We start from the raw sequence: 24,406 nt of genomic DNA, 5'->3' as shown, positions 1-24,406 counted from the left end.
AAAAAATTGCAAGTTCCATATTTGCATACAGAACCATTTCCTATTTTTTTTTTTAGCTCAAGGACAATTAATAATTCAAAAGGCAAAATGACATGCTCCATGTTACACTCTCCCATCGGAAGATGACGCATACATTTGTATTCTGAGTTTCCAATATAAAATTCAGATAAGAACCCCTCTTTTTGTTGCCTGTGGCAAACTAAGGATAGCTACTATTAATGCTTGTTATGGGTTGAATAATATCCCCCTAAATTCATGTTTCCCAGAACCTCAGAATGTGACCTTATTTGAAAATAGGATCTTTGCAGATCAAATTAGTTAAATTAAAATGAGGTCATACTGGATTAGGTGGGATTAACTATATACATATTGGATTAAATCCCATGACTGGCGTCCTTATAAGAAGAGAGGACACGTAGAGATACCCACAAGGAAGAAGAGAGACTGTGATTTGACTATTTACCTTTTATTTTTTTAGAATTTCTGGGGACTTCATTCACTGAACTCAGTATGGTCCCTTCTGTCCAAACTGCTCCCTGTGAGATCTCAGCAGATATCTCCTTTGAGCTTCACCATGTATTCTCAACTGCCCAGAGAATGTGATTTCTGTGACTTTCCGAACCCTTAAAGATCATGCAACACTCTGAGCTGAAAAAATAAGCCTGCTGGAGGACTGAGTTACTGCACAATGGAGGGGGGCCAACAGCCTCTGGGGACTTTCCTTAGACAAAGGCCTTTACTTTTTATTGTTTTTGGAAGTTGTTCTGTTTGCTAAAACCTGACCTCTAAGCTCACGGCTTTAGTATATTTTCAAGAGTCTTAGTTGTCTTGTTTCCATTTAAGATCTTTGTGTCTGGAGGTAGGTCCCCGGGTTTGGAGATCATCGGTTTGATAGAACAAAGCATTGTTGCTCTTTTCTATGCCACCCAGTATAACACAATAGTTCCAGGGACAGCTTACAGGGCCAAGAGGGCGTGTGTTCAAAGCTTGCTTGTTTTCGTTGTCCTTTCAGCATGTCACTTAACACCTTCCACCTCAGTTTCTGTCTACCTCACAGGGTTACTATAAATTTTAAATGACCTTAAACATATATGGGGCTTAGAACAGTGCCTAGCACTTTATAAACACCAGGTATATGTGATCTTTTATTATGAATCATATGTGTTACATCTCAGATTGAGTTGCTTGTTATACTCAGCCACCAAGGAGTAAACAAAGTTTAAAGCTCGTGAGTAGTATTCAAGGTTTGTGATTCGTCCCTGTCTACCTATTTTCAGAGAGCTGCATTGGAGGTAGTGACGGTGATGTACACTGAGAGAAAAATGAGAATCATTATCTCAAAACTTTTCAGGAAATGCTATTTATCCAGTGTGATCAAGTAACAAATGTCTAGTTTTTCTTGTTAGTAGATAAACGTCAGTGAACGCACATATGAATTGTTAAAGAATTACAATAAAGAAAGTAAAGAGATATCTTCCTTATGCATCTGACAAAACACAAGTATGAGGAGGCTTACATGGAAAGGTAATTTTTTCTGATGAGACACAGTGGAAGGCTTTGAAGTGTAGAGCAAAATAAAACTTTGCTCCTGGCTTCTAGAGAGGGGGAAAGTCATGAAAAGGACCAGACTATTCATTCACTACATGAGCATTCATTCAGTCATTTCATTCATTCCCCCACTCATTCATCCAATGAAATTCTTAGCCCTAACTGGGTATCAGGTATGGTTCTAGGTCCTAAAAATTCAGACACGGCTGACACATTGTCTCTGGGCTCAAGAAATTCATTCAGAAGCAAAACAAACAGGCGGTGGAAAGAGGTGATCTCAGAAACCCTTGCCCAGAATATGCCCTAGCCAAGGTGTCTTCTGCCATAGTATCCAAGATTGATTTCCCAGTGTGATGTAGTGCATTGCAACCATCTGTAAAAAACTCTTCTTATACAAAATAGACCCAGAAGAATGTCCATGTCGTGCTTTGTGTGATTCTTGAAGGCTGGAGCTTCTAAAAGGGTAGAGAGCCAATCAACCAGAGAAGATCTCCTTTTGCTTGGGATTGACCCCTCCTCATTCCAGTGACTTCTCACACCTTTAGGGTTTTTAACTACACAGTTTGTGTCCTCAGTAGAAACCCTTTTTTAGACTGGCACGGCAGGACAGACCAGCAAGTCTTATTTCCTCAATGGTTACTGAAATACAAGCAGTGGGAACTCCAGATGGTAATGAGAAAGCCAAATGGGCGGCAGAGAAAGTGGGGAAGGGGAGATGATGAAACAATAAAGGGATGGAATTGAGTGCCTTGGTCTTTTCCAAACACGCAGATCCTATTAGATAATTCCAGCTTCTCAGGATTTAAAAATATTGACTAATAAAACCCTTCTTCTTGCTACTCATGTCTACCCCATCAGGTTAATTTTCTAGGATTTTTGTTTTAAGATTATAGAAGAAAGTTGAGTGGCTGGTATGCTGGTCAGGTCCCACAAGGAAGCAGATGGCATACCCAAATTAAGGTAATTGAGGAAGTTGAATAAAGAGACAAATTAGAAATGTGTGGGTAAGAGTATAGGGAATCATGGGGACAGTGAAGGTTCCTGGGGCTGGGACTGGGGCCGTTAGTGACTTCTGGTCTGAAGGGATGAGGGGGCAGAATGGTTACCAGAAATCAGAAGGACAGAGCATCATGGCCCCCTTGAGAGGTGCAGTGACCTTCCACCAAATACAGCAAACCGAAGGTGAACTTATAGCGAGGGAGTCAGGGGGATAAATGCCTTGGCTTCATTTTCTTCCATTTCTAATGTTTCCCTCCAGTGTTTCTCATTGCTGAACCCAAACTGAAGCCAGCAAGTGTGAGAGTCCATTGACGCAGTTCGTACAGCTCAGTCTCCATGGGGAAGAGTGAGAAGAAGAAAGAGTAGATCTGAAGAGTCAAATGAAGGATACAGCAGCTGGTTTTTGTAAACTTCGGTTACACAGTGTGTTCTATGTATAGTGGGACTAGCAAGTTTAAAACCTATAAATCCTTGAGTCACATGGTTAATAATAGAATGGTGTCATAGGCAGAAAAGCACAAGTCCATGCAATAATAGTAATTTCCAAGTAGTCTTTCATTTTGTTTTTGTGAAGGCATAAGCAGAGCCAAAAATAATTCTTAAATTTTATATTTTTATCATAGTTTCTTCTATGTGTCCTATGCCTCTCTCTTCAACATCTGCCATCTGTCCTGCTAAACTCTTCTTTGGCAATCAATTCTGTTTTGCCTGCTGTCTACATCTCTTTCCCCCACTCACTTCCTGTTCTAATACAAAAGCCCCAAATCCTTTAATTTGCTAAGGTAGGGAGGACCCTTGTCAGAGGAGAAAGACTGTGGGAGTAGCACATAGGCTAGTGTTACAGTAGGTAGGGGTCGGTAAAGCTTCCATATAGTCAAATATTTTATTCTGTTTTACAAGCATAGGAGGTACCTAGAGATACTGAATAGTGACATATCTGAGACTATTCTTATTTAAAAGAGAGCTAATTTTTCACATTACATATCAAGGTGAGGAATAACAGATGCAAAGTGTGTGGTACAATTTGGATAGCTCAAAAATGGTAGCTATTGTGGCTTATGAAATCATCCAGGTAAAGAGACATGAACCTGTGTCTGCTTATTTGCTTTGGAGTCCTAAATTGATGTGTGAGTATGTAAGTATACCGATTCCTAAGTGAGGCTGTAAGTACACCAATTCCAGATTTGCCCCTGCCCCAGGCCTGTACATATACTGCACCTAATGTCACTGCAAAGCTCAAAGACAGTATATATTTTTAGAGCTCTACAATAAAAATGTTGTTGCATTGAAGAGTGTAATAAATTTGCATTTATCTGTGGACTCTGAGGCTGAGTAGCAAATTAATAAAAGTATTTCCATTGAAAGGCAGTGATCAAAAAATCAGAATGCTCCATAGATCTAAAAGTGTATTGCCATACTCATAAAATAGGATTAAACAATTAGGAGCTTTTATTTCAAAGTCTGAGGTCCTTAAGTCCTGTTAATAATATAAAATACGTACCTAACATACGAGGTCTGACAATTAAGTTTGCTATCTTGTTGCAATGCTCTTGCTATTCTTTTTTGATATCAGAGGGATTATTCATTTTGAATTTGTACCAAATGCACAAACAGTTAACTAACTTTACTATTTGGAAGTGCTGAAAAGGCTGTGTGAAAAAGTTAGACGACCTGAACTTTTCGCCAACAATTCATGGCTGTTGCATCACGACAATGAACCAGCTCACAGGGCACTGTCTGTGAGGGAGTTTTTAGCCAGTAAACAAATAACTGGATTGGAACACCCTCCCTATTCATCTGATTTGTCCCCCAATGACTTCTATCTTTACCTGAAGATAAAGGAAATATTGAAAGGAAGACATTTTGATGGCATCCAGTGCATCAAGGGTAATACAATGACAGCTCTGATGGCCATTCCAGAAAAAGAGTTCCAAAATTGTTTTGAAGGGTGAACTAGGTGCTGGCATCGGTGCGTACTTCCCAAGGGGAGTACATTGAAAGTGATCGCAGTGATACTCAGCAATGAGGTATGTAGCACTTTTTCTAGAATGAGTTTGCAAATTTAATTGTCTGATATCGAAAGTAGTAATATGTTGTCTAGTACAAAATCACATGCAATAGACTTTTGTGTTACCAAATTGTTATATAATTAGTAATGTTTCATGTATATGAACACAAAAACATATATACGAATCCAAAATTAACATCAGAATATTTAGTGATAGAGCTTAAAATTCCAGTATCATTTAGTGACACATTTTCATTGTCCAGACCCAAGTTAATTGCAAAATGCTTTTTCTTCCCAGTTCTTCATTTTAGCATTTGTCTCATCTTTTTCAGCTGAATTTTGCCTTCACTGAAAATTAAGTAGGTTCCTATAAATGAATCATAATTTTTAATAGAATATAGAATAATTTGGGGAGCATTAATTTAAGCTGACTGATTGAAGAATATTATGTTTTGATTTCTAGAAATAAAGCATTCCAACAGAGTCTGGAAATGCTGAAGGGAAAAAAAATCTGAATTTTGAAAAGACAAATACCTAAAGGCTATTAAGTCTCCAAATTAATCACACTAGAAATCAGAGTTTAGAGGCATGAGAGGAAATAAACGCACACCCAAAAATCCTCCCCTGGATTAGTTTTGAAGATTAAAGCTGAATGAAAAGTAAATAATATAAGATTCGGTAAATGAACTGAGTCTGAGACATTTTAGAAAGTCATGTAGGCAAAATTCAAACAAAGAAAAATTAATTCAAGCTTTTTATAATGAACTCTTTGTTTATTCCTATTCTGTTGTTTTTATGGTGAGCATAACAAACCACTTATAGTTTTCTACTCTAAAAAAGGGCAAATATTACTCAAATTATTATCTGTCTGAGAAAGTGTAAGGTGAATATTTTATATTCTATACCAGTTTTACCCTAGATTCAATATACTTCAATTCTTAATAGCTTCTGTTCTCATCTGTCAGCATATGCTGTTGATCATATGGTGCACAGTAAGATGGACACAAGATTTCCAAATGTCATGAAGCATTTAGAGACATGAATTTTACAAAATAAAAAAGTCACTTTAGAACCCTGTTGCTAGGCAAGTTGAACCCAGCTGTGCTCAGAGTCTCTGACAACAGGACGTTACATTCACTGCTCTACAGTGAACACAATTGACACTTAGTAGGAGTGCAGCCTAATACCCAAAGTACCAGGGCGGCAGATCTCTGCAAATGGTCTAGAAGTGTATACATAGAAATTTGGGGAGGGACACATACACACATTCACTTGCTCTTTAAACCTAAATTTTCCCATTCCTTTTCCAAAGCTATGAATTTGTAGCATGAATGAGAATGCCAGTAGCCTAAGATCTAGCCCGTGCTGTTATTCTTTATTGAGAAAGGAAACTAGTACAGGTAGCATTGTAGCGAAGTGGAGAATGAACAGTCTTTTCAATAAATAATGCTGGAATGTATTTATATCCGCATGTTAAAAAGAGAAATTTGACCCTGTTTTAAACCATACACAAAAATCAATTTTATGTATTGTAAATCTAAATATGCAAAAAATTAATCTTCTAGGAGGTAACATATGACTAAATCTTCATTACATAAGGGTAGGAATAGATTTTTTAAACAGGACACAAAAAATACTAACCATAAAGGAAATTATTGACAACCTTTATACAATAAAATTAAAATCTTTGGTTCCTGAAAGACACTATTAAGTAAGTGAAAAAGCAAGCCACAGAGTGGGTAAAGATACTGGCAACTTGTATAACTAACAAAGCACATTCTCCCCAGCCCCCTGTTTTATTGAGATGCAACTGACGTATAACATTGTATTAGTTTAAGGTGTACAACGTAATGATTTGATACATATATACAGTAGTTCTCCCTTATCTGCAGTTTCACTATCTGTGATTCAGTTACCCTGTCTGAAAATATTAAATAGAAAATGTCAGAAGCAAACAATTGTTAAGTTTTAAATTATGCACTGTTCTGAAAAGCATGCTGAAATCACTCGCTGTCCTGCTCCATCAGGCCCAGGATGTGAATCATCTCTTTGTCCAGCATCTCCACGTTCTATACACCACACATCAGTTGGTCACTTAGTAGCCGTCTCAGTTATCAGATTGACTGTGGCGATATCCCAGGGCTTGTGTTCAAGTCACCCTTATTTTACTTAAAAATGGCCCCAAAGTGTGAGAGGAGTGATAAGGAGGGACTACTGTATAGATATGTTCCAGTTTTATTGAGATATAAATGACGTATAACAAATACTAGTTTAAGGTGTACAACATAATGACCCGATATATGTATCCATTGTGAAACTTTTACCACATTAAGTTTAGTTAACATCCATCACCTCACTTTACAATTTTTTTTCTTGTTATGAGGACTTTCAAGATTTATTCTTTTAACAATCTGCAAAAATACAATGCAGTATTGTTAAATATAGCCACCATGCTGTACATTACACCCCATACCTTAATTAATCTTATAGCTAAAAGTGTACTTTTTGACCACCTACAGAAAATTTTAAGAACACCTGCAGATACTACAATATCAAATGTGGCTGAGGACGGGGAGCCATGGGGATTCCCACACATTGTTCCTGGGGGTGTAAATGGGATCAACCACTTTGGAAGACAGTTTGTCATGATGAGTTATCGTTGAAGACATGTATAGCCTGTGACCAGCCATCCCACTTCTCGAAATGTGTGCTTAGATAGATAGCCAGACACACCTACAAGAATATTCTTAGTAATGTTGTTTGTAAAGTTCATCAACAGTTGAATGGAAAAATAAATTGTGGTATAATCATATGACAAAAGACTATAAACAATGAAACTGAACAAACTATAGCTCCTTGGAACTGCAGGAGTATCATAAACAGAATGTCGAGCAAAAGAACCCAGACACAAAAGGAGATATAGTATATGATTTTACTTTACCTAAAGTTCAAGTACAGGCAAAACGAAACTACAGTGTTTAGGGATATGTGCTTCTATAGTAAAATCATACTGTAAAAAGGCAGCAGTGATTAATTTAAATGTCAAGATAGTGGTTACCTTTGAGGGGGTGGAAAAGAGGGAACAGTACTAGGACAGATCATGCCTGCGCTTATGAATGACAGGTAATATTTTATTTCTCCAGGCGATTAGTTAGGGTGTTTCCTTCATGGCAAATCAAAGCATTGTACATGTCTTTGTGCATTTTTTGGTATTGGTGTTTTATTTTACAATAAAAAGTTAACCACAAAAAGTCAGGTGTGTGAGACAGAATTTCTGATTTCGTTTTTCACATGCTTCAACTACTGGGACTAGATCAGGGAGTATAATTTACTGTTTTGGCTTCAATGTTATCATAGATTTCTTTTAATTATGCAAAGTGTGATTACGGAGAGAAGCAATGTTGGGGGCTTTCTAATCAACTTCACCAATGTGTATCCTGGCAGACTAAGATGACAGTTTGAAAACACAATTCCATACAAAGCAAAATGCATATGGTGCAAATAAATCACAGTTTTCAGTGGAACCATCAAAATCATTTCAATCATTTCTTTTTTTTTTTTTAAAGTCATTAACCTTTATTAACACACACAAAAATTAGACATATTTCATGAGAGAACTTCAAATTCTTTCATGGCTGTGAGAAAGTTACCATGGATGTGGTGGGAGTGGCTTCGCACAGTTTGGGCTCCTGCTCTCTCATCCTCCTCTCCATGCACAGAGACTCTTGGCACAGTGGGGGAAAGCCTAAACTTTCCCCTTTGCTGCCCACACAGGTCACAGAATTTTCCAGATTCCTGGTCCAATTCATAGAGCCTACTTCGCTGAGTACTTATCTCACTAGCACACGTGACAATTTTTCCAGAGAATTCTAATTAACATTTATAAATTAATCGGACTCTCTTTTTCTGTTAATCTTTTCCTATGAGATTAGCGCCCTAACTGTTGATCTCAATTAAAGATCAAATATTCAAACTAATGAACCCCAAAGAAAGATAAAAGCAATATATATGACTTAGTCTTTTGATTTCACTCTCTATTTCATAAGCTGATTCTTTTTTCACTTTAAAGAAAGAGCTTCCGGTTTTATTTAGGCCATTGGCGCAGGAGAATTTGTTCAGTCTTCTGGGTAATTTAACATAAATAATTACAAAAAAGATACAGCCTTTTCTAATGACATATGCTTTGCACCTGTACTCAGTCCATAGCTCTCTAAATTCACACATCTTTCTATATCTGCGCACATTATCAAATTCTTTTTAAAGGGGTAATTGGAGAAAATTATTAAAGTTAAACTTTTTTTATACAGCTCAGTATTATATTTTGGGATATGTAATAAATACCAGCATTCAATAATTGAAACAACCAAAACAAATTAGGAAACATCTATAATTAACATAAGGATGTTTAAAAGAATCTTTCAGTAGTTAAATTGGGTTGTTTGTTATCCTTACCCAAGTAAAACATGGCTGCAGAAAAATTTGAAAGCTCAAGAAAAGCCACAAAAATTTCACCCACATATAATCACTTTTTAGTGTAATATCTTCCAAAATCTTTGCTATGAAAACATGTATTTACTTGCATGTATACACTCACACAGTTATTTTGGCTGAAGGAATAATAGTTCATTATTTATTAATAAATACAATGATTTATTAATTGTCTAAGTTCTGCCCATTCCTAAAAGCGACTTCAGGTGATCAGCCAGAGAGTAAAATGTTCAAAGCATTGAAGGGCAAGTAGCAAGCTCAAGGATACGCTCCACGGCTCCTTTGAAACTCTCCAATACTACATCAGGCTGTGTTGGTGAGCAGCCCCCAGAGTTGAATTACCACCTGGTAAGAGATTATTTTAATTTTATGATTTTAGAGCATTGGGCTCAATAGGAAAGTCAGTGTTGAAGCTGTACTGATATGAACAGTAAGAAGAACATGATTTTAAGCACAGAGGGAAGATGGTAGTGAATACAAATTTGGAGTATGGGGATCAGCAACTATACCTGGGTCAACAGGAGATCATTGTAAAACTGCTGTGACAATACAGAGAATCACTGGACCTGGCCTGACAATGTCACCATGTTACTGTCCCTCACATTTGGACAATGTTAGATACTGAGCATTTTTAAAATTTGACCTTTTCACAGCTCTGTGCCATATGTAGCAATGAAGATGCTTTAGTCCAGAACGATGATCCCACTTTACAAATCTCCAAGGTGTGGCAGGTGAACCTTCCTTTTATATTTTGAAAGTTGTGGCTTACTACCCATGGAGTGGCAGTTAGAAAGTGGAACAGTGCCGAATCTCATAGTCAGGGAAACTGTTGCTACTACATGCCCACGAGTCCTTCTGCAGATGCCAAAACCACTAGTTGATTTATACCGTAAATTCATGCAGAAATTTAACTACTTTGACTATTAGTAGGGATACATTATTTGCTAAATAACTTATCACTGGTTGTAAGAAACCATAATACTAATGTGTCGATTAGATATTTTTGCTAAACGCTGTATGTGTGCATGTGTGTATAAGTGGGTGTGGTGTGATATACAGAGATGTAGACAGTAGCTATGAGGAAAAAAGGAGAAAAAAAGTTGAAAGGATGAAAATATGTAACTAGAAATCACCTGTAAGAAAGAAGGACTTCATTCTGATCCTAACTTTGGTTTACCTCCATCAGCAATTTTTCACTGTATCTGCGAAGATGAGACAGCTGTAACATTTTATATTTCTCCTTCAGGAAGCGTGCTATGTAGAGGGAGTTTCTGATTAAAAAACAGTCAATATTTAGAGGACACTTTTATATTATAAAGTGGAGATAATCCTAAACCAAACTGATGTGCAATTCTTTCTCATGGGACACGTTATGAAATACGTTTTCCCCCTTGGAATAAACAACCTTTATTCGTGAGAAACTGTCCAAGGCAAAAACAGAATATATATGGTTTTATGAAATGTTACAGTTTTACAGCTGGTGTGAAAAACTCCATTTGGGATATTTGGTCCAATTCAGCATCAAAATTTGATCATCATCCACTTTCAGACAATACAAGTGTAAATACATCTGTTGCGTACTTATGGAGTCTAAAGTTAAAATAAGAAAACACAGAAGGTTGGTTTGATCATTTTCTGAGGTGAAGAATCTATTTTAAAAGTCTTTACTAAAGGTCATAATTAGTTTTTGAGCTCATTTAAACTCAGAAATGATTCCCCGCCGTTTTAGGAAATGCTTCTCTTTCTTCTTCTATTGATTTGGTCCACATCCCACACCAGCCTTTTATGACTAAAAGAGAAGTTGAGTGACAGATATGACCCGGGCTTCCAGGCTGCTGATCCTGCATTATAGATGGGGCTTGTCAACTACCTGACACCTGCTATTTGTTTTCTGAACACTTTTAAGCTCTTTGTTTTTGAAATAACTTTATTTTGGGTTATTCTTTTGATATTTTGATATTTTGCTTTTTATATAACTTAGTGATTGCATAATTATGTTAATTTCTGCAGTTATAGGTTGGCAATATTATGCTTTAAATTTTTATTATAAAAGTAATACAGATTTATAGCTTTTTAAAAAGAGCCAGATAAAGTAAAATATAAAATTTCACAAATCTACTCTCAAATTCCAATGATCAAAGGTAGCTGCAATAAATTTAACAAATCTATAATATACATATATATAAACATATAGTAGGTTGGTGCAAAAGTAATTGTGGTTTCAATTATCTTTAACCTTTTAAATATATATATATATATATATATATATATATATATGTATGTATATATCTTTGTGTAAAAATAAACACACTCATTTTTTTTTTTACCATGATTTGGAAACCTATCTTCCTTTGATGGACATATATTTATGTGTGTGAATAAGTGAAATATAAATTCATAGAAGTGAAATTACAGTGTTAAAAATCAACCAGTGGTTTTTGACATTTAAAACTTTGGAAAATATTGCTAGATGGCTTCTTACAGTTTACATTGATCTATACTCTACCAAAAATCTACAAAAGGGCTGCTTTTACATTTCCTAGCAAATGAGGGGATACTAACAATTTTTGTCAAGCTGGTAGGTGAAAATACCATATTGTGGTTTTAGTTTGCATTTGTCTCATTTTTAGTGGCATTAAACATCTTTCCATATACCTATTAGCCATATGCATTTTTTTCTGTAAAATACACTTTTATATTCTGTTTTTTCATTTTTCTATTTTCTTTTTTGGTATTTCCTAATTGATTTGTGAGATCTCCTTTTATACTAAAGAACTTAGGCTTTTGTCATAATTGCTGCCACTTACTGTTAAATTGTACATTTTAAAAAACTTTGTGTATGGTACTATTCTCAGGATCAATTAAAATTTTTAAAAAATTTTTATATAGGTAAATCTTCCTTTATAATTTCTGGGTTTTGTACCATACATCAAAAACTTTCCCCCACTCCAAAAATTTAAATACATTTTCTATTGTTGATCTCTGCATCTCCAGTGGCTTGCCTCCCTTTCTACTTACTTCCCGCCTTCCCTCTCTCTTTCCTTCACTTCATTTCGTTCTAACATTTAAATATTTGCCTCATCTAGAACTTATTTTGACACAAGAAGTAAGGCATGGACTTATGTTTTTCCTTACATGGCTAACTAGTTGTCCTACACAATTTATTGAATTATTCATCTTTTCCCTAACCCTTTAAAATAACCCAATATCACAATTTTTAAACAAATAACTGGCCTGAACTTTTAAAAATGGGTTTTTGTTTTAGTCTGATTAGGCTGTCATAACAACATACTATAGAGGGGTGGCTTAAACATCAGAACTTTATTTCTCCTGTTTCTGGAGGCTGGAAGTCTGACACCAGCGTGCCCACCTGGTCAGGTGCTGCTGGCAGCGCTCTTCCTGGCTTGCAGACAGCTGCCTTCTTGTGTGTTCTCACACGGCGGAGAGGGCAAAAGCTCCCGTCTTTTTCTCTTCGTATAAAGACAGTCCCATCCTGAGGGCTCCATTTTCATGACTGAATCTAACCCTAATTACCTCCTTAGAGCCCCATCTCCAAATAGCATCACGTGGAGGATTAGGGCTCCGACATGTGGGTTTTGGGAGGACACCCACATCCAATCCATAGCAGTTTCCAAGCGGCACTAAGTAAAAGATATCGGACTGTATTCAAGCACAACAAAAGGCCTTATTTTATTCCTTCAAATTCTATTTAGCACATACTATATTCCGGTGAAGAAGCTCCAAAGATGAATGGGCCCCAGCCCTCTGGCAAGTAGCCCTTAGTCTTTGTGGCAATGGGGATAGACCAACAATTACAACCCAGTAATTATAGGGTTAACACCTCTAGCAGAGCGGTGCATTCCTTCACAAATCCGCTCCACAAGATGCCCGTGTAGAGAAGCATGTGGAGCTGCGTTCAGGGAAGGCCCTCCCAGGACAGTGAGCCTAGACTGAACCTCGGGGAATGCTTACGGCAACCTTTCCAGGGGACTGGTCTCCAGCAAAAGGACCGGAGAAGATTAATGTGACTTTGTTTTGGCCCTGACTTATGATATGTGTAACCATCAAATAAATATCACAGGCAAATATTGCAGGAGATAGGAAGGAATGTTATGAAATCTAGCAGTCCTTGGGATTTCACAAGCTCTTCTGCAGGAAAGATTTCCATTAAATATGAATTAAAAAAATTAAACTTGAGGGACATTTGAATTTCCTACTGGGAACTTATTATTGCTCCTTTTCAACGGTTTTTCTCATTAAAAATAAATATATATATATTTCTAGGATAAGTGATGAATAATTAAGGAATAACAAAGTTCTGTTTTGTGGGATACGATAGGGTCCAATTCTGTCTCAGAAACTAGTAAGCCCTATAAATATTGTATTTATGTTAACAAACAACTCCTGTTCAAAACAATCTGTGCTATTTGCTGTTTACTCTATTGCCTTGGATAATCGTCACTAGGCAACAGGATGGTGTGCTCCTTTGTGCATGGTGGCTGTTGGTTGAGTTGTTATATAACATGTCAAGGCCTGCTCTCTGTTACTGAGACCAGCTGAAATGAATACAGTCATGCAAGGAAGCATGGAATCAAATGAGAACAGAGCATGCAGGAGAGAGTACTTTGCATTCTCCAATGCCTTATACAAATATCTTCTAATGTTAACCCGTTTACTTCGATTAAGAAAATTTATGGCAGATTAAAGGAAGTATTATACATATATATTTTTTTAACTGAATGTGTGTCTCACCCATATTTGCAAATGTCTGGGGAAAGTAATATATTGATGTCCTAGAAACCATCTTTTTCTGCTATAGTATGTATAAAGCTGATAACCAGGAAAATTCTGGCAGAACACTAAGCGGGTTTTTTTTTTAACCTTTCATTGAAGAATAAGCTTAAAAAGTGTACCAATCACAAGTATACAGCTTGATGAATTTCACAAACTGAATACACTTTGATAATTGGTGCCCAGCTCAAGAAACAAAAACGTCATTCCCGAGGGGACAATTTGAACCACACAGTAAGCATGGGGAAGAGGAAAGGGATGGCCTATTTTATGGTGAGGCACAGGAAGCATAGAAGAGATGAAGTTAAGGATTCTGTCATGAGGAGATCCTTTTCCTCTCTCCTCCTTAAAGACAAGAATGCTTACAATATTTATAAAGAAACAGAAAGCCCGTGAAAGATTTCCAGCTGTTCGTAGGGAGACACGTTTTCAGAATTGGAAGGGTGCCTCACTTTGAGCAGTTGTATGGACACTGCTCAACAAACACTCACAACTGCTGAGCATGTGTGATGAAGACCACAATTTGAGCATTTTGAAGCAGCCTGAGCACACTTTGTATTTACTAATGTTATTAATGACAACGCGAGAAACCACTGGTTTAGTATGAATACTGGCTCAGGTGGGTGGACTGTAGAAGCGATCAGGGATGCAGCAGGATGAGGAAAGCAAAAATGGCAACAGATGAGGACCCGTTCTAGAAAAGTTCTGGAAAGGAGGAATTGCTAGTTTATTAAACCAAAACCAAAACCAAAACAAAAAACCACACTATTAGACTCACTGTTTATTATCTGTAGTTTGTGTATATATTTTTGCTTGTTGAATTTACTGACACTGGCCATTTTATAATGTGAGTTCTGTTTTTGTTTTTTTTTTTCTAAATAGTTATTTTGTGTTGCTATTTAATGTCCTCAATTTTAAACACTGCTTGTGGTATTTCTTGGGAGTGGTATTTGAGCCAGACCGTCCTACCCAACAGATAACTACAGTACTGGGTGTCGAAGTAAAATGTGGATAAACAAAATAAATAGTCTGGTCTTGTTCGGATACATGGATTGTTTACATAGTAAAGTTTCATGCCAGCCTTATTAGACTAAATCTACTTGTGTTTTTTGTCTTTGAAGAACAATATGTTCTTTAATATATCAAAGACATCAGGTATAAGAGCTATGCTGATAGAAGTGAAACTGCTATATCAGAGAGAGCTGTTGGATCAAGCAAACACTTAAGGCATAAAAAAAATGTAATCATTGAATACTTAAATTCTGCTCCTCATGTAGAGCAAGAAGTACATGTACACGTAACCACAGCAATATTAAGTTAGAAAGGCCATCCCATGGTTTTTAGTGTATTAAGCTATTCAAAACAAGTTTTTGTTTGGTTATCAATGTTTGATTATATTAAGAATGTATCACTATCATTTATGAACATAATTACACTTTAGAGATAGAGAATTTAACTATGTGTTAGCATAGAAAGCTTAATTATCTATACTAAGAAGACACGGTGAAATTATGTTAAAGCAATAATTACAGTACTAAAAAATCTAGTACTCAATGTTCTTTAGAATTCTAACTTGTAATGTTAATTAAAACAGCAATGTATTTTAAGACTTTTCTGTAACAAGTACACTCTTGAATAACAAGAAATTTTGTACTGAGTTTATTGGAGCCAAAGGAATATATTTAAAATTGCAATATTAATAGACACTGCACACTCACGTAGTGGTTAGGAAATTTTCACTTGATAGGAAGATATCCTTTAATTCAAGTATGTTAAAAAGGTAACAGAAAAGTGTCCTTTAAACCATGAGTTAAGACTCCTTTCATTCAAATTGACTAAAATCTTCCACTGAGAAGATGGTTGAGCATATGAGCTGGAACAAAATGAGGAATACTACCTAATCAGAGAAAACAGCAAAATAAGACATTGCAGTTAAACCTTATTCATTATGGGCTATCATCCACCAGAGCTAGTTTCAAATGTCACGTTCCCATTAGAGCCCTGTCAGCTCAGTCAGAATCAATCCCCACTGCCCTTTTAGTCCTAGAATAGCTGCTTGCCCTTCCCGGAATTATTACAAACGGCCTTACGTTAAAAATTATTTTATTCATCTCTGAATACCCTAGTATCTGAATGGGCAAGAGAGGTAAAGTTGTCACTATGAACATGATGGGTCAGGGTTTCTGGAGGGGTAGTAACCCCACGTGTGCTGGGTGCTGACTCACAGGTGGTAGGCTGGTCCATCAGGGCCCTACACCAAGAAAGCTGGGAAATCCCAAATTTGAGAATAGGTTTTCAGGAGGCATATGCCTTTCAGTAAGTCCCTTTACCAATGTCTTGCTAAGGCAGTGTACTTTTTATTTTCTTATGGAAATATTTTCTCAGTAATAGTTTTTGTTCTCAGGCCAAGTAAGATTAATTAAAATTTATGGTATTGCTTAACAATTCTGATCAAAGAATTATCTAGTCTGATAATTATCTAGTCTATTCTGATCAAAAATTATCCAGTCAAGTTGATATTTTCTAGACTTTAAGGAACCAAATGATGCCCATTGTCCCAACAGATGTTTGAAAGTACAATGAGCTTTGAAGAACAATAACAGTGAGGATAGTTAGAAGATGGTCTGTCTGGGTCCTGTTGCTCAGCCGGCTTTGCAGTTCTGTTTGATTTTAGAGCGAAACACTGGTGATTATTGGGCCAGCTGAGCTAACTCAGAGGTGGGTCAGTGGTCACTGTGCTTGCTGACATGGCGTGAAGCTTAATTTTCTGAAGAAGCCAGTGTCACTGATATGAAATGGCATTTTAGTGACATTTTCTTCTCAGAAGTTAGTGTTGCTGCGTATGCTCTGAAGCTTAATCTGAACCCCAATGGTCCAGTGCTACGACAGGGGTTAAAAATAATGAATCATCCAGGGTGTCAATATCTGTTTCAAGTTCACAACTGATGCACTGTTATTTCAAAAGGGACTTCTGGCTTTCCACAAATGAATAATTAGTGTCTCGGTGCCTTAAGGGCTAGAAAAAAAATGTTTTTATTTTTCTACCTTGTCATTGAGTATATGATGGTGAAATTCTTAAAATTATTTTGAATGTTGTGGGAAGGACATTAACTTATTTACATTCTGATTCATTTTTCCCCTGGAAGTTGAAATCTATAGGTCTAGGCATATCAATATCACTAAAGATGACATTTTTATGTGACTATGTCGATAATTCTGTGACTCGGACCGAGACGTGTTTCTTTTATTGGTAATACCAAACTCCAACCTCAGAACCACAAAGCCAAGGTTATAGAATGACTAGTACAGGTGGAACAAGAGCGGAGATAGTCCCAGGAGGGTAATAGCAGTGCCTTTTTGTGGTGAACTCCCTGTCACATTTTATTTCCCAAGTGACTGGCAGTAATAGAACACATTAATGAACAAAACCAATCCTCAGACATGGAAAGATTTAAAATATTTGGGTAAAAAATGAAATGTGCATTTAATTACCCAGCCACTTTTAAATAGTGAGACACGAGGTGTTATGGAGACAAAATACTTGAGTCAATATATTTGTTTTTATATGGCTATAATCTTAACCTGGCAAACAATAAATATTTTGTTGATTCTGCTGGTTATTGACAGTTTCTCTTTTTGGTAAAGATAGATTATCTGTGAAAACCCCAAAATACTGAGAACCCCAAATAATGGGTACTTTTTATTATCTTCAGTGCTCCCCATCACTCCATGTTTTTCCAACTTAAATATTTTAAGAGCATTACTCCTAAAGAGTCCAGTTAATGAAAACAAAATAAAACTGCTGAAGTTCTAAAGTAATCAGCAACTTTGCCATTGAACATCAATTACTTTAAAATCTCATTTATGCATACTAGAAAAACTTATTCCGAATTGTTCTAAACAAAGGCTTTGAACACTAGCAGCTGCAAACTGTTTAAGCTTCAGAATCTAGAATTTACCTAAAGATGTGTTGTATATGCATGTGTTTTCACATTGTACCTTTTCCTTTCCTGTCCTGTATATAATACCATGCAGAGAGGCTAAAACCCTAAAGGACCTTCCAGAGAAGTTTCCATTATTCTATAGGCAGTTAGAATACTGCTCCTAGCTGAGTACTAGTTTGTTCTACCCGCAGGATAAAGTATTTTCTTATTAATCTAGCAGTTGACTCACCAGTTTTGCCTCAGCAAACTTTTGCGCCTAAAAATTAATGAAGTACTCTCTTGCTTTTGTCATATTTAATACCTTAAAAACAACAACAACCCAGAGAATTCTGATTATGCTTCCTATCGGTATAAAGCTGAATCTGTCCCACTCTAAGGGAGAGCCACATGTTCAGACTTTTTCTTAAGCCAGTTAGTCGAATTGAAAGGATTTGTTGGCTACGATTCTGTTTACATCCCGTTACCCAGAAATAGTCATATGATCACACCCAACTAGGGATTCAGGATGTTCAATGCTATGGTCCGCGTGGAAGACAAAGAATATTCACTTATTGCTTTATAAAATACCTTCATATATTTTCATTTGTTTAACTTCCCAGACTGTAGGACATGGTGTCAAATATATGGGCAAGGTGTCATTATCTACATTTCATGGAAGTGGAAATCGAAGCTTCATGCAGTTGAGTGACTTGACCTGGATCACCAACAAGTCACAAGAGAGGTATTGCTAGATCCCATGTTGTCATATTCACATTACAGAGCTCTTTCCACTGTCCTCCTTAGACCCATAGTCCTAGGGGTAAAATTCTACCCCTGCTCTTGGTAAAGAGAGAGATATTAATTAGGTAGGTTGAAAGGCTCAGGTCCATGGTTGGCACCAGCACAGAGTATCTATTAATCATTAAACTGTGATGAAAATAAATATAAATATGCAGTGAAGGAAAAACAGTTAAAATGTAATAATATAAGACAAAGTTAAGGAAGTAATAGAATTCCACAGTCCTTTATCTGAAACTCTTGGAACAGATGCATTTCAAATATTGCAAAAGTTTTAGAATGACATGATGGTGCATATACAGGTAGTATATTCCACCGTCAGTAGGTTCTAGATCAATGCCTCATGATCAAACACTTTAGTAGTTCTGCAGGAAAACATATGAGCATTCTGCTAAATGAGATCAGGAAGAATTATAGATGACATACATCAGTTAAGTTTAAGTTTTACCACCAAAAGGTTAGAAATAAAACAAAACAAGTAATCTTAGAGATCCCAGAGATTTTGGATTTGAGAATTCTTGACATGGTATCATAAACTGTTTAAGGCAAAATACATACACAGATTGGCTGATGAGGATTTACTAACACACATAGTGATGATATAAAAATTACATGCTAGCAAGTAATCATTATGTTTGCTCTCTAACTTTCTGTTAGGTGTTTTGCATGTTTTACCTAACACTCAGAAAAACCTGACTTGGCTGGGGTAATTAATCTCATTTTATAGATAAGAAGTGGAGGATCAGAGAAATAAAGTCATATGCTCAAGGTCAGATAGGTCAGAAAGACTAAAGCATAAGTTTTTTTCAAAATATAAAAGCTTGTGATCTTTCTATAGCACAATAATTATAAGTTATTAAAGTGAAAGTATTATTCTCCATATAAGCTGAGAAGCAGACTTGAAAAGAGATCCTCATCAGATGCTGCCTATCAGACTACACATTTTGCTATCTTGTTAAAAATCTGATAAATTATTAATAATAGTGCTTTATAGTAAACAGAAATATCTCCAATTATATATACAGAAATTAAATATTGTATGGCTCGGACATAGATATTCAAACACATGAAAGATGTTCAAGCTGCACAGTCTAGTAAGGTAGAGATTAAGCATGGAAAAGGAATAGAGTAACTCTACACTAGTAGAAGTTCAGAAAATGAAAATCAAATTGCTTGTCAGAAAAACTGGCAATAACTCATCCCTAGATGGTTTTCATGATTTTATTTTCAAGTAGTTAGTCCTATGTTAATATAAAAAATGAAATTATTCACTGCAAATCTTTGTAGCTCCAAAGCTCCCATAACTCTGGTCTCATTCCTTTCCTGGCTCTCTGGAGGGTGGACTGCATGCTTCACACATTTTGACACTTCGAATTAAGTTGTGCAATTCTCTATGTCACACATGAGTGTGACTTTTCCTGATCAGATTGCAATCTTTCTGAGGGCAGGGAATTATCTGCCTCCTTTGAATTTCACTGACTCAGCTGAGTGCTGGGCATGTGATCTGCATTTAACATTTTGAAAAAATTAAAGCTGATGTAGTCACTGGTAAAGTGCATTAAATTAGCATTTTTTTTTTCTTTTTACAAACCTGTTCTCTAATGACTCAGACTTTGAAACCAAATCTTAACCTCATACCACTTTTTGCCCTGGCATAAATATGAAAGAATTCTGGCGGTTTCGTGTTACTTTAAAGCTGAGTTTGATCATATGAAAAACAATTTATGACAGCTTTCTTCTCAGAAACTTTCTAAAAGATTTAGTAGTCATGATTTGGATTTACTTTGAGCATCTGATGCTCACTGACGATTTTCTTTTTAGGATACTGCATGTTAAAATAATCATAAGAAAACTTCAATAATCATCCATGATCAAAGTGTTCGTTTTTTTTTTTAATTCAGTGCTATTGCAGCAGACAGAATTGTTGCCAATGCTAAAACAAATCTTATGAATATACATAGCATTTAACTGTAGTCTCTAATAGATGGGAAAGTTAAATTTTTATATATCTTTCTCTTGGAAGATTGTTCCAAGCTGACAGGTAAGTCTCTTGAAAAAGATTCAATAACAAAAAAGAGCAAACCACGTGCTGTTTTAGGTTTCCTGAGCAACTGAATTATTTAGATGTTTTCCAATATAAAATTCTTTTTGCCATTTCTCTTTCTGAATTCCCTGTCAGTAATCTCGTCCTCCTAAAATTTTAGTCTTTGAAAATAGCTGAACAATTCACTCCGAGTGGTGGGAGGGACTCCCCTTGTCCAGAGCAGATACTTAATCAATATAAATAAGTATAATAGCACCCGCCATTTATCAACTCCTTGCTGTGTTTAGCTCCGTCACACAATTTTTATAACTTTTGTCATTTAATCATGACAATGGCCCTCCAGTATGATTAGCCTCGTTCTGTAGATGACGTAATTAAGACCCATTGCTGTTCACCAACAGACTCTAGACTTTTAAAGGCACATGTTCTCAGGGGAGAGAAAAAGAGAGAGACTATGACGACTATAAACTAATTGCTAAACCCTTTAATATTGTCGTTTGCAGGAATAAAAATCATATGCTGAAGAAGGGATATAAAATCAATCTTAGCATATTCTATGGAACTTCCAACTTTATAGAAATTTGATCATTTAAAATTTTTTCTCTATTGAGGAAAGTGTTTCTGTTTTAATAACTGTTTTTTTCATGCAAATTTGAATAACTTCTATATGATATATGTTTTACTCCAGTGCGTGAAACAGAAATAGCCTTTCAGTATTTACTGAATGAATATGGCTTATAAAGAATAATGCTCCTTTTGTTCCAGCCCCTATCACTTGTATTCCTCTCCTCAAAGGTAACCAATGTGAATAGTTTCCTGTGATTCCATGCACTTTTTTTTGTTATGCAATAACATTTGTCTATGTACACTTAGAATATGATACGATTTTTATACCTTTGAATTGTAAATGTATTTTTCCACAACTAGATTTTTAAATTTAAGAATACGTCTTAAATATATTTTCATGCCAGATTAAATGTATTCCTCCCTCCCTTCCTCTCTCCTTTCTTTCCTTCCTTCCTTCTTTCCTTCCTTCCTTCCTTCCTTCGTTCCTTTGTTCCTTCGTTACTTCCTCCCTCCATTTATGTACGACAATATGCAATAAAAGATTTGTGTAAGGGAGTAGTAGAATCCAAAAAAGAAAAGGTAGTTTAAGGCCAGATCAGGAAGGCCTTGAATTTTTGGCTAAAGAGTTTGGGCATTATCCTGTATGATGTGGGGAACAATTGGGGAGAAAAATTACTAAAAATTACTTAGTAGTCATGTTGTAAAAATAAGGTAGAACTGTGGAGAGTGGCCTTATAAGTGGAAATATATTATAATTACATGTCCTTTCTTAGACAATTAAACCATTTTCTTATAGTTAAAATTTAACTATAATGTAAGTGCTTATATATCTAGCAATGAATCACTGATTAATTCTCTAATAATTTCTCAAGAGTTTTAGATTTAAAGTGCATCTCAATTGAGAAAGGGGTGCCATGATCTTATTTGTATTCTGAAAGAACGTCTCTGGCTGCTGTGTGGAAGGCAGGCTATAGGAGAAGGGCAGAGTGGAAGCAAGAAGACTGGTTAGGAGAGTGTTACAAGGGATTATGGTGGCGTGGTCTCAGAGTATTGTGGTGAGGTAACAGAACATGATAAGAGACATATATGTTGGGAGAAAGAGAAGAGCAGTGTCAGGATGACTCCAAAGACTTGGGACCAAAAACCCAGGAAAGCTGAGGGATGAAATGGGCAGACAGGCAGTATGAGAAGAATGCTTGTTGACTTTATTGATAGCCATGGCATACAAGGATTTTTAGCTTTAAGAGTATTAGTTTAGTCATATTTATTCATATTTTCCTCAAAAAAAATGTTTTGAAATCTTTATATGATTAGTTTTATTGGTCATGAGTAGTGGAAATGCTAAGCTTTTCTAACAGACCCCCAAAACTGAGGGCTTAAAAAAGAGAAAGGTTTATTTCTTCCTCAGGTACCACAACACAGTGAGGATTTCAATTTCAGGCTGTGGGCAGCTCCATGTCAAATGGACTTAGGGACTCATGTTCCTTTCGCATTGAGGCTCTACCCTCCTCTAGGAGATAATAACACATTGTTAGTTGCCTGTAAAGACTAAGTCACAAACATGTTTGGGTTCCAGCCAGTAGGAAGGAGGACAAGACCTTGGAAGTGCATGCCCACTATACAGCCCAGAAGAGGCCTCATCATTTCTACTCACATTCCATTGGTAGGAACTCAGTCACATGACCACACTCTGTAAGGAAGTCTGGGAGATGTAGTTTAGCAATAAGTCAGGATATAATTCTTTTATGGTGGACAACTGTGGGGAACAGATTTTGGTAGATACCTGGCAGTCTGTTTCATAAATATATAATTTTATTGAGGTCTCTTTCATATCAATGTCTGGCAATATTCATAGGGGTTATTGTACACACATAACTCTCAGATATTATATGTGTTATGGTATGAAAATTTTGAGAACTGATGCTTTAAGGTCATCTAGTTGCTTTTCTCCTGACCCCCTTTTAAGCCTCTGTTAATAACTGATTTGGATTCAGGGCTGTAATTACCTATGTAGGGAATTGTGCAACACAAAGAACAAGGATATCCTCACTTAATAGGATTGGTCCTCTTTGCAGAATGACACATCATTAACAAGCCAACCTAGTGTGAGTTATTCTGGTGAGAACCTGGTTCACTTCTAAGTAAGCTGACAGTGGAGTGTCAGGACTGGAAATACTGGGGGCCAGTCCCTGCATGACCACAAGCAGTGTTCTGCATGCATGCTTGCTTACCTCTTGATTCTTTCTCCCCCTTTCCCTGTCAGCTTCCAGTAGCCCTGAAATCATTCTTTCACTTGAGAGATTTGTTTGTCCCTTAGTTTAAATCAACTATTCACAGGTCATACAAGTACAAAGTTTTACATATAAGACCCTGCTGTCTTGACCTTATGTACTATAGAAATAATTTACCTCGCCATAATTACACAGTAGGTCTGTACTTCACTTAATGTTCCTGCTATCATATCTTCCCTTTTCTTCTCTGTCTTTCTCTTTCCAAAGCCATAAGGTTTTTACATGGCAATATAAATCTAACAAGCAGAACCTTCTCTGAGCTCTGTGCAATAGATAAGAGCATATAAAATATCAAGCATTCTGTAATGGGAGTACATTCTTTGTTGAGTGTAGTTGCCAGAAGATGTTTTTATGATGGTAAGTTGCATCTAAATACGGTGTTTAAAATACACAAATGTGTGAATTACTTCTCTTTTTTTAAGGTTCACTATTGTCTCTGTGTCCTTCTCTCTCTCTCTCTCTCTTTTTTTCTCTCCCTCTCTCAAAGACACATGGGTTTATATTTAATTGCTTCTGCCTGATTACTTTCACATTATATTTATGCAAATGCTAATATTTAATTATTGTTCATGCTACTGTTTTCTGAAGTTAAATAGCAGCTGTGTAGGTGTCTCACAAGGAGTTCCCAGAAGACATTTTCTTCAAGAAACCTTGTTCAAATGCCCATCTTTGATATCTTCTATTATTAAATGAGTTACCAGGAGGGACTCTGCCATTTTCATGCTTATATTCTCAGAGAGACCAAGCCAGAATGCCAAAAGATATAAAGAAAATGCAGATAACAGTACCCATCCTGAGTCAAACAGGTTAAAGCAATCATCAAAACATATGTGCAAAAATTTAAGTGTACAGTGTACTGTGGCAAGTTGCTTGTACAGACTCAGGAGGGAGACATTTTAGAAGCTGAATCCATTCTTTACATAGTCTCCAAAGGGATCAATTAAAAAAA

The 24,406-nt window shown here is 36.3% G+C and overlaps 1 long non-coding RNA gene across 2 annotated transcripts in view; it reads left to right on the top strand.

Moving 5' to 3' along the window:
- Positions 1-18,424, top strand: part of LOC117015651 (uncharacterized) — a 75,508-nt gene extending 57,084 nt beyond the window's left edge. Inside the window, exon 5 of one of the 2 annotated variants that reach the window (XR_004421766.1) lies at positions 18,378-18,424. This is a non-coding gene — a long non-coding RNA (uncharacterized LOC117015651). Of the gene's footprint in view, positions 1-2,806; positions 3,498-18,377 lie in introns of those variants that run through there. The other variant, XR_004421763.1, reaches the window with a different exon arrangement.
- Positions 18,425-24,406: the final 5,982 nt, after the last annotated feature.

Source organism: Rhinolophus ferrumequinum, chromosome 3 (genome assembly GCF_004115265.2).
Source record: "Rhinolophus ferrumequinum isolate MPI-CBG mRhiFer1 chromosome 3, mRhiFer1_v1.p, whole genome shotgun sequence".
In the NCBI taxonomy this organism is placed as follows: domain Eukaryota; kingdom Metazoa; phylum Chordata; class Mammalia; order Chiroptera; family Rhinolophidae; genus Rhinolophus; species Rhinolophus ferrumequinum.
This window is presented reverse-complemented; position numbering and strand designations above follow the sequence as displayed.